Source organism: Rhodamnia argentea, chromosome 3 (genome assembly GCF_020921035.1).
Source record: "Rhodamnia argentea isolate NSW1041297 chromosome 3, ASM2092103v1, whole genome shotgun sequence".
Taxonomy (NCBI): Eukaryota; Viridiplantae; Streptophyta; class Magnoliopsida; order Myrtales; family Myrtaceae; genus Rhodamnia; species Rhodamnia argentea.
The window spans coordinates 15809989-15822161 of record NC_063152.1 but is presented as its reverse complement, the minus strand read 5'-3'; the positions used below and the strand labels follow the sequence as shown (position 1 = coordinate 15822161).

Sequence of the window (12173 nt, the reverse complement as noted above, 5' to 3'; positions counted from 1 at the left end):
GTTTACAATTTCGTTAGGAAATCAATCTGCACCCCGACAATCCTATCAATGCTTAAATTGGTACCACCACATTGATGATTTGTCAATAATTAAGTCACGGGTTGAACACTTTGGATCTATCTACGGAACATACACCCGACCACCAAAATGGCGACACATGCCAAGAGATGTTTAGTTGGTCGAAGTCACACTTGGCCTCGCCTTATGATACGTTGGAAGAGTGATTTTCGCACAATGTAATCAAGCTGGCAAAGAAAACTTTTTCTTGACTTTTTTTGTGTATGTCAAAATTCGTGTTGTTTATTTCGCTTGCTAGCTGAAAGTTAATAAATGAGAAAATATTTTTTTCATGACTTTAGGAGAAATGCTAATTGATGCAATCGATGGATTTTGTTTTTGACCCCTTTGAGCTTTTGAAGTTATATGCATTCACAGACAGCTTTCTAAACCTGAGAAATTATTTGAGAAAGAAAACACAGAAAGAGAGAGATCTATGCAAAGATGCAATGAAAATAGAAGCTACTGCACATTGAAAACTTAATAATCTTTCCTGCATCGGTACTTCCTCAACGTTTTATCAAATAAAATTAAAGATGAGAATAAAGGAAAACCATCCCCTAAGACACATGATTGATTAAACCAGTTCGCCCAGCTTTGGTTCTAATGCTGGTGCTAGGACAACACTTCGAGAAGTGTGACATAATATACTCCAATGACAATTCATCCACAGAATAACCAAGTGGGATCACGAAGAACACATTGGAGCGCAAATTCTCCATCATTGCATTGAGGTCCGACACAAACCCGCCCCTCTTTCAGCTGCAAAACTCCAGTGAAATATGCCGTCACGGTGTCCCGTCATCCCATCTCGAACCAGACCCTCTCGGTGGCTAATACTTTGATGGCCATCCAGTCTTCAATCGTATGTAGTCGGCAATGCTTGTGATAAGGCCGACTACATACAAAAGTTGGAATCTTTTGGTCTCAAAAGGTCATAAAACAAGTAGTTTCTCAAATCAAATGGAAGACATTCAAGGAAAAAAGATAGGAGCCCTCAATTTATGATAAAGGAAAGTATTTTTCATGAAAATTATTTTCCTACTTTCCATTTGTTTGGGGATTTAGGGAAAGTTGTTTCCTTCTTGTCAAAAGTGGAAGGTGTTTTCTCAAAATCTAAGCTTATTATTTTCAGACCACAGAAATGTCTTCTACAGATCGATTAGCTTTTTTCCTTCAAATAAATGGACCCTAAGTTCTAAAACATGCTGCCAAACTTCCTTGGAGAAAGTACGAAGGAAAAACATATGAGCCCTCAATAGAACTCTCATTACAAACATGTGACGACATAATCAGTATTGACAATGCCCCATGTGCCCATCCTACCTTCAATACTTCAATTGGGGAAATGCAACCACATAAAGCTGCTTGAATGTCATAGACATGCTCAGAGATTGCTGCAGGACAACTCCATTTTCGTCCTTCAATCTCGTCATGGAAACTCAATAAAACATACGTCACTCAAACTGGATATTCGTCTCCAAGAACACCATGAGGACGTATCTGCCTGATTATCTTTCACATTTTTAACGTGTGGCATCGACAAGCTTCTAAGCTGAGTAATTTCTCCAGACAAATATATTGTCGGCTTTTGCTTCGATGGCCCATGTACACGAGTATAGGATCCGGTCAGTTTTTTAACCCAAGCAATCCATGGAGAGCCTGACTTCATCAACGCATACCACATCGGACTGTGCACCGGGCTGTGCCGGATAATTTGCCTTTTTCAATTAAAAAACTAAAAATGAATTCTATTTTCAAATAGAAGAAACGATGTTCAATTAAACGCTTGGAATGTTTCTTATAGTTATGACATTAAAGTAAACATAGTATGGAAATTATGACACTCTAGTGATCAATGGAAAATTATTGTATTAAAGTGAGCATCATACAAAAGATATGACATTTATAATATATTTTGGGCAGTACTTTTTCCACTCCTCATTTGACTCGGATACTCTTTATTTTAATGTTTTGATGATATTATCCCTTGTGTGACACACCATTTAAATTACAATTAGACAAAAATGATCCCTTTATTTTATTTGATCAATTCTTTTATTTTGTTTCTTATTTTTTTCCTTGCGCGTCCTACTTTCCGTCTTCTTATTTTCCATGCCTTTGACATTCTAAGCTCTTGCAATATCATTGTTGTCCCTCTGTTTGCTTTCTTGCCGGCCATTGTTTTCTTTCCACGACTTCCTACTCCTCGAGTCGTAGGGCATTGAGAAGGTGAATATTAATGATGCCAACCCATCGTACTTCACAATTTCGGTGGCACCGGCATTGAACTCACCATTGACCCCCCCAACCCAAGGAGCCCCTTTTCTTAGCCGCACACAACTTCGTCTTGCACTATGGAAGGTAACATGAGAAGCATCACTTTTCTCTCTTTCTTTTTCTAGATTTGTCTCTAGTCTTCTTGCACGTGAGTGCAAAAAAAAGGTGTCTCCAAGTCGAAGGAAATTGCGAGTTGTGCGCTTTTTTCAGATTCCCTCTATATATTTTTCTTTAGATTTTGGTGTGAGATTTGGCTCCCATAATTTTGCTGCAATAACATACTCTGGCTAGACTTGTCTAATGGGTGGATCAGGTCGGATTTGGGTAGGGTCATAAATGGTCCAATCCAAATTGACCCATTAACCCGTTTATGACCCATTATGCATAGTACAAATTTCTTGACCTATACCCGACCCGACCCACACTCAATCCATACCCGACTCTACCCATATTACTAAAACACTCCTGTATTTAATCAAATCTAAGAAAAATTACTTCTTACAAATTTTTGAAAAAAAATTATATTACTAAATGATTGTGGACAAATTTTATATTTTTTTATACATTTATATTTTTTATAATTTAAAAAAATAGGAATTTTCTCATTTATCTGAATTTTATCTGATTTTTTTTTCTTCTAAGACTAGCAATGCCAGCAAAAATATATATTATATTTTCTTATCACGTTTCTATGTGGATATGAACATGAAACAATCCAATCCCAGATCAGAGGATTTTCAGTCAAGCTTTTGCCATGGGATCGGCAAGATTAGTCGCTAAAATTATCAAAGATCATTTCGAAAGAGTGAACCAGGAATTTATTCATTCCTTGGAAAATGGATGAAGAGGATGTTTTATTATTACCACCCGAAACAACAATGCATCGAAAAGTTAATTTGTGCCGGAATGAAGAGAGAAGATGAGAGAGCATTGCAGTGTGGTCGACCTCACGCGCTGCCTTGAGCTAACCGGTTGAAGTTCATCGACGCTACGGAGCTCGGGTCCCTAGTGAACAGAGTAACAGCGGCTTTATGGGTCGCATAGTCGGTTGAATGGAACGAGTCCCAGAGTGATGGCTACGGTTCGGGCACAAGTTGGGCCTGTCATTGGCGAAGCACGTATTCTTTGTAAAGACCAATGCGACCAAGCAATAAATCGGCCGGCAACGAGGCGAGGGGTGGAGGCAAGTGACCGGCAACCGGGTGGCGGCGGCTTGTAGCCAGCGAGGTAATAAGAAAAAAGGTAGAAGAAAAAATAGGAAAAAAACATAAAAAGAAAAGTAAAAGAAAGTGTAGAGGCCTTTTAAATGGGTTGTCTTAAGTGGTTTGTACATGGGTTCATAATGGACCCATTTACAACCCACTTATTTTGACCTGTTTATTTTGTGACCTATTATGCTGGCCTTCTAAGTTTGTTATGTCCCATTTAAATGCTTGTAGGTTATTAAATAGATTTTGAACCCATTTTGACAGGTCTAACTCTGGCTAATGTGCTTGTTTGGCTGGTTCATATGTTAAATGAGCAAAAGCTTCAAGAGTTGCATTTGTTTTAGAAATCTATGAGCTGCTTTTAAAATAGTGTGGTTCTATTCAGATCTCTTTAGGACTAAAAAGGGACCTTTTTTGAGCTCACGTCAAAGCATTTTAAAGCATATGAGTCTGTAAGGGCTAAGAACATCCGACGGAACCTTGATCTTCCGAGTGCGATGCTTCCAGGGTTTGCTAATGTATGTTTACCTTGTCTTTGTAAATTCAATCTTTATTAGTGTGAATGCGAGTCAACTGTGGGATTTTATAGGATTATAGAGTTGAAATTCATAGAAGCAACACAATAGTCTAGATCAATAAAATTGCCGAAAGAATTTTATTGAACGTGAGATGAGCAAGAGAATTGCGTGTAACTGAAAATAAGAGCTTTAAGAAGAAGAAGAATAAGAAAAAGAAGAAGGAAAGAGGGACACTTAAAGGGAACGAAAGAAACAAAATAACACAAAGTTGACCAAACAAAATGAGGAGATCACTTTTGTAGAATTATAACAAGAGTGGTGGATCACACAAGGGGTAATATCGTTAAAATAACAAAATAAGAAGTGTTAAAGCCAAATAAAAAGTGGAAAAAACACTGCCCTACATTTATTTCATTGCAAATCGCTTTCGTTTTATGATTGGCAGTGATCTCAATCTGGAAATTCCTCCATACGTGTTCTTCTTTGTGAAGGCCCCCACAGTTGCTTGGGGATTTTCGAGGGTGGTAGGGTATCATTCGGGGAATTGTCTTGGCAAGTACTAGCTTTCAGGGTCCTCCAACTCGACAAGTCATTGTGTCTGGCATTGTCTAATTCAATTGGTTGCTGAGGCGTAGCTGGCATGTATCCATTGTTATAGCGTTATTCACGGAATGAGCTCCACAACAATTGTAATGTGAAGTGAGGATTATGTGGGAAAAGACTTGTCAAACGAGTGGGATGAGTTGGATTTGGATTGGTTCATAAATGGTCCATTATTTAATCAAATTTAGTTTGTCTTTTATAAATTTTTTAAAAAATTATATTGCTATAACATTGTGGAGAATTTTTTTAAAAAATTTAAGAAATTAAAAAATAACTCATTTTTTACCTATTTAAGTTTTTTTTGAAACTTAATGCAGCCCATTTATGACGTACACCATCAAATATGTGTTACTCAATATAGATTCTAGATTTATTTTGTCACATGTATGTGTGAATGACTTACGACAGTTGCTTTCGTTCTCTATTGTGATATTTAGAACGCAATTAGATCTTTGTAAGGAGAAATGAAATGAATGAAATTAACGAATGGTCTTAGAGACGAAGACCGTTTGAACTTAATATGTCCACAAATAACGAAGAAGATGAAAAATGAGAGAAATGGGGTTAACTAATTATTGATCGGTGATCGGGAGCAGCCGAACAATTACTTATCTAGACGTATGTGGCCTAGTAATCAGCTGACCGTACATAATATTTGGGTCCAAGGCCTCGAGCTCTTTAAGGTTGGGCCCCATTTTTGGAGTCGGCCTCCAAGGCCGAATGGGGAAAAAACAATTTGGGCCAAGGCCAGCCCATTAGAATATTTGTTTTAGGGTAATCACACAACAATGAAATTTTTTATATGCATGTGACACGGACCGGGAGTTTCGGGTCCTAGGTGGACGAGTTCTCTCCGTACTCGGGTCCCTTGTGAGTGGAGCTTGGGGTATTATCATGGTGAGTGAGCGATGTAGAGTGGTTAGACGACCGGGTCCTTGGGAGTGGTGTCGGGCGGGTTTGTACTAGGAGTTCTAGGTTGAATGAGATATGTCCAAGAGGAGCTACGAAGACGGGGTTGGCCTCCCGTGTACAAACCGGTCGGGAGCCGATGCCGCTCTCTCGATGAGGCCTTGGCAGGCCGAAACCGGTTGTGATGCCTAAGGTGGTCTGCAGTCGCTCGATACGAAAGATACCCGAGCTAAGCCGGATGTGGTATGATCCATCGTGGGAATGATATTCGCCGAAGTGTTCCATGGGACACCTATATGAGAGGAGGCCGGCTTGGCGTGGCTCGCCAAGCGCCGCACGGGTCTATTCCGCGACAGGAATCGATCGGCCCGTGACAAAATTTGTCACATGGAACACTTCGGCGAATATCATTCCCACGATGGATCATACCACATCCGGCTTAGCTCGGGTATCTTTCGTATCGAGCGACTGCAGACCACCTTAGGCATCACAACCGGTTTCGGCCTGCTAAGGCCTCATCGTTGCAACGGGAGGCCAACCCCGTCTTCGTAGCTCCTCTTGGACATATCTCATTCAACCTAGAACTCCTAGTACAAACCCGCCCGACACCACTCCCAAGGACCCGGTCGTCTAACCACTCTATATCGCTCACTCACCATGATAATACCCCAAGCTCCACTCACAAGGGACCCGAGTACGGAGAGAACTCGTCCACCTAGGACCCGAAACTCCCGGTCCGTGTCATTCTCCCCCACTCAATCCGCAAACGCCCTCGTTGCGGGTTGTTCTGTCGCTTCCCTGCATCCTCACAACCCATCAACGCCACACCATCGGGACTTACATGAAAGGCGGACGCTCGCCCAACAAAACAACAACACTATTGGTAGCTTCCCCCGATCAAAGCTGTTCGCGAATCTCCGGTCACTTGTACCCCTCGACAAGTGTGGCACTTCGCCAACCGCACGCCCTCGGCAGTACCTTCTTTCGCCTACTAGGCTCCTCCCGATCTCGCCAAACCAATAGAGGTTCTCCCTCGGACAAAACGTGGTAGCGGACCCTTCTTAAGATTCGCCGAATCAATCCAGGAACGTTATCCCATTTCGGTGAGCAATTCGGTTCCTTCCTATGCCCCCATTGGCATCCCCGAAGCTCGATGAGAGCCGCACATTGTCCGAGCCCCGGGCCCCGGCGATCACTCTCCGCCCTCAAAGGACCGGGAAGACCACGGGAGGCCTCCAAATCACCCACCTACTGGAGGGATCCTGCTTCGATACCATTTGTCACGGGCCGATCGATTCCTGTCGCGGAATAGACCCGTGCGGCGCTTGGTGAGCCACGCCAAGCCAGCCTCCTCTCATATAGGTGTCCCATGGAACACTTCGGCGAATATCATTCCCACGATGGATCATACCACATCCGGCTTAGCTCGGGTATCTTTCGTATCGACGCATGACCTTAGGCCACCTTAGGCATCACAACCCGGTTTCGGCCTCGCCAAGGCCTCATCGAAGCGAAGAGCATCGGCTCCCGACCAGGCTTGTACTACAGGGAGGCCAACCCCGTCTTCAGAGCTCCTCTTGGACATATCTCATTCAACCTAGAACTCCTAGTACAAACCCGCCCGACACCACTCCCAAGGACCCGGTCGTCTAACCACTCTACATCGCTCACTCACCATGATAATACCCCAAGCTCCACTCACAAGGGACCCGAGTACGGAGAGAACTCGTCCACCTAGGACCCGAAACTCCCGATCCGTGTCACATGTGCCCCAGCTTTTTATTATTTTTTTTCCCAATTGAGTTAGAACTTTCGAAATATAGCTGAATGGGGTGACTTGCTTACTCAACAAAGAATGATGCACATTGCTATATAGGAGTGCCAACTCAATTTAAGATGGATTAATCCTCTTTCATGCTTAATTTTCAATCCACGCTGTACAATGTCATTGTTGCCGCTTGTTAACGCTATGAGACCAGCGCCATGTCGTTGTTGGCGTCCACCACACTGGGGCTTGCAACTATCTCTCTCGCTATACCCAACCTCCGTGACCTTCGCATAAGGCTGCCATTTTGAGTCCGAGGTCTCGCAACCTCGAATCTAAGGTCGCAACCTCTTGTTTCAAGGTAACGAGACCTCAATTCTGAGATTTACGCCTCAGCTAACCACAAAGAGAGACGACAAACAATGAGTTTGAAGGTGGTGGTGGTTGGTTTGGTGGTTGGCGGTGATGGAGATGTAGTATGCTCGTGGTTGGCGGTGGCAATCACATTGGCTTATATAGCTGTTAAAGGGTGGCTGTGGTGAAGGTGGTGGCAGCGTGATGGTTGGTTGTGGCCCTTTACACAATCTCAGCAGAGCTTAATTCAATTTATAGAAACCAAATTAAGATACTCAAAAAGTTCCAATTCGACTTGGATTTGTTTACAAGAAATTCAAGGATGAGAATTTATAATGTTTCAGGGATTCAGTTCAATTTTTGTGATACTTGCTAAACAAATTCCTCTTGCACCTATGCTAAGATCATGGGATTAGGATTGGGATTCATTCTTAGCCCACAATCCAAAAATTGATCATCATCTTTTGACAACTAGGGATTGGGAAACTGTTAAAATTCGATCCGCTTGCACCATTACGATCATCCCCCTCATTTAAGCAATTTATGCTGTGGACCTATTCTATCACAGATGAATGTAATCATACACATGAGGTAAGGTGGATTTCATGCAAGATCCATCTTTTCAACCATTAAAATTTAGTGAACCGAGTTCAGATAAGTGGTATCATTACCATCGAATTCTCGAAATACTGATTGGAAGCATTAAAAGCTAGTGAAATAGTTATGTATCTAGAAATTTATTGAGCGAATTTAGCGCAGCAACAACTTTGAATTTGATCTGTTAAAAATAGTAAATTCCATGCGAATCCCTTCAATTTCTACGATTCAGATTGATTTATTTATTTAATTTTTTCCAATCAAAAGAGTAAAATATCGGGGCGCTTATATTGGAGTTCATGGTTAAGCAAATGCAGAAGAGCTCGTGGTGGGTCGGAAACCCAATTCAATGGAAGGCTATTAAGAAGTTGAGCCTTAGCAACCCAATCAGCTATAGTATTTGCATTTTTTGGTAGCCACTTCTCACCAACTGCTCAAGTTTACCAACTATTGTGTCAATGATCCCCCACATTTCATTATTGGCAATGCAACGGGAGCTTGAAATTAAACAATTAGAATTATTGCAGCAGGGAATGCATGCGCAGACAGAGAGACTGCCAGGTGCGCCCAAAGCCGCACATAATGGTCCATTCAACCAATCTGCTTCATCCTAATAATTTTCTGTAAAGGAAAGTCAAATGTTCATAGTACTTGCTATAGAATTATTAAGGAACAAACAGTTGTGGATGAGCTGTTGCCGACTCATTTAATAATATTTAGTTCAGACAGCATATAACGCTCGCACAACACAGCTTTTAGTTGTAAATGTAACGACTACAGTCTGTTCTGGCAACCGTCAACGCTTTGCTTTGCGTAAGAATAACATTCAACTACCACAATGAAGGCAGTAACATATATACAAACTTTATTTTATTATTTGGTAACTTGTAAATATCGCCGAAACTGCTCAATTCATGATTGCTACCACGAGCCATATTTTCCGTTAAGAGCGCTATGAATAAAAATTCTTGAACCATTTGAGTTCATGAAAAAGAAACTAGAAAATGATTTATGTGAAGATCCTCAGTATAAAATATATGTTTTAGAATATAATCAAGTAGTTAAAATGCTATTATAGCACAATTCAAATATTATTTGTCTAATTTCGGGTAAATATTTACATATCTTGTACATATGTAATTTTTTTTTCTTATATCTTCATGATTGCTATCAAGAACCACATTTTTCATTAAGAGTGCTACAAATAAAAATTCCCGACTTTATTCAGCCATAGAACCATTGGAGTTCACGAAAGAGAAACTGGAAAAAAATTTATGTGACGATCCTTCGTATAAAATATATCTTTTAGTATATAATCAAGTAGTTCTACTGCTGTTATAACACAGTACAAATAATATTTATCTAATTTCTCGTGAATATTCACATATCTTATATTCCTAGTGGGATAACATTGTCCTGTTCATATACATATCATTTTTTATATCCACTATTTCTCACAAGCTTGCTGGTCCAATGGCGTAAAGTAAATCCAAGCCGAATCACATGGACACGCTAATAGAATACTAAACGATGCTTCGCGACAAACAAAAAGGTGAGAACGCACAAGTTGTTCTTGATTAAAGAAAGGTTTATTGGGTTCGATACCCAAGATCTTTGACCATCTAACCTCCGACGTTGGCGCCCATATTTTAAATCTTTTATATTATAATAATAAGGAAGATGTTTAAATGATCTTTGGGAAATTTGATATGATGGTAAATCTTTTATATTATAATAATAACTCCCAGTAATTTTAAGTTTTGAAATGCAATTTCCATATTTTAGATTTTCAATCTATAATCTAGATAGTTTTTAATGATTTGAAAAAGATTAGTTTTTGTTATATTTTGAAAATTAACCGAAACTATACATTTAATTTCCTTGCATAGCATTGGTTTTATAGTTAACGTGAAATGATGTTTGATGTAAGAAGACCAAGTTTATGTAAGACCTTCGCCGTTGGGGACAAAGTAGGTAATGTCACATAGTCATGTGGCTCAAATAGATAAAAGATGGAGAAATAACTACCATCTGTTCTACCACTGGTTGAAGTTTTATTTTGGTTAAGAATAACATTTGACTATCAGGATGAAGGCACTAACTTATATACAATATTCTTATTCTGGTAACAGCGAAAGTACTGTAATTCATGTTTGTTACCACGGGACATATTTTCCATTAAGAGTGCTCTGAATAAAAATCCTCGACTTTATTAGTTTGTAGAACCTTTTGAAAGTTCCCAAAAAAGAAGCCAGAAAAAGTTCTGATGTGACAATCTTCTGTATGAAATACATCTTTCGGTACATCAACTAGTAGTTAAAGCTCTTATATCGTGGTTTAATTACTCTTCTTCTAAAATCTCGCAGATTTTTACATATACCAGAGTCTTAATAGACCAACGTTGCATTTGTTTATAGTACATGAATTTCTAGATCCAGCATTTCACATAAGTTCGTCGGTCCAACGGTGTGTTGTTAACCACGTTACATGAGGTGGAGTAACTCCAAGCCAAATCACACGTATGCATTTATTACAACATTAAAAGATATTTTACGATAAAGTGATAATGACCCAAATAATCTCTGAACTTTGACCCAATATGCAATGTAGTCTATGAACTTTTAATTTGACCAATATGATCCTTGAACTTTAGCACAATATATAATGTGGTCCTTAAATATTTCATTTGATTGATATGGTCCGTAAATTTTTGAAACACGTTCAACTTGATCCCTGAATTATAGGAAGATGTTCAATGTAGTCCTTCCATTGATTCAAGTTCGGGGACTAAGTTGAATACGTTCTAAAGGTTCAGGGACAATATAGGTCAAATTAAAATGTCGGGGACCATATTGCACATTGGGTTAAAGTTTAGGGACCATATTGGTTAATTTAAAAATTTACGGACTATATTACACATTGGGTCAAAATTCAGGGATCATTTGTGTCATTTTGCTCACGATGAAAGGCTAAAAGAGAACACAAAAGTAGCTGTTAATTAAATAAAGATTAATGGGTTCGCTAGCCAAAAATCTTGACTATCAACTGCGACATCGGTGCACATGATGCCACCCCAGATTTCTTAGCACCTTTCAATCTATAACGACACTTAGTCAATCAGTTAATTATTTGATTAGTGTCCGGTCCACGAATATCGAGGTACATCATTCACCGCTCGTGAATTTGCCGTATAGGAATTGCATACATAAAGCTAACCAAGATGATATATCATATCATTTAGATATGATATACTTAAATTGTCAATATAATTTTATTTATTATGAGTAGTTAGGAAAAATTATCAAAAATGTTCTAAATCTATTACAACTATGTCAATTTAATCCTAAACTTTTTTTTGCCGATTCAATCCTAAATCATTTGCAATTGTATCAATTCAGTTCATTTGATTGGCGATGCTAATGTGACATTTTTTTATAATATTTTGATATTTTAATTGATTTGTAATTTACAATTTTCTTTTTTTTTGCCTTTTTTTTTTCTTTGATTCGATGAGCTGTGGCCCCAACTCGCCAGCCGAAGGCGAGGGTGGCCTAGCTCACGATGGGGGAGATCATGGTCGCACCCGCGCCTCATGATGGTCTGAGTGTTGTGGAATAAGAAGCCTTCGTATCTTAAAACATATTTAATTTATTCGGAGATATTAAAACGGGATCCACTTTTTGGGGAATCGATTTGAAGCAATTCGCGAGGGTGCAGTTGCAAGTGAGGGCCGCGAAGCCCTTGCCAACGACAATATGAATAAAAGAAAAATAAAAAGAAAAAAAATTAAAAATAAATAAAATAAAAATATTAAAATATTATTAGAAACATGTCACGTCATTGCTGGCTGGGAAATTTCAAAGGGAGAAGCTTGTGTCCCTC

The 12173-nt window shown here is 39.5% G+C and overlaps 2 protein-coding genes across 2 annotated transcripts in view; both read left to right on the top strand.

Moving 5' to 3' along the window:
- Positions 1 to 12173, top strand: part of LOC115732668 (disease resistance protein RUN1-like) — a 525447-nt gene that overhangs the window by 175893 nt on the left and 337381 nt on the right. The gene's annotated exons all lie outside the window — the stretch shown is intronic.
- Positions 1 to 12173, top strand: part of LOC125314481 — a 66291-nt gene that overhangs the window by 34574 nt on the left and 19544 nt on the right. The window lies entirely within an intron of this gene.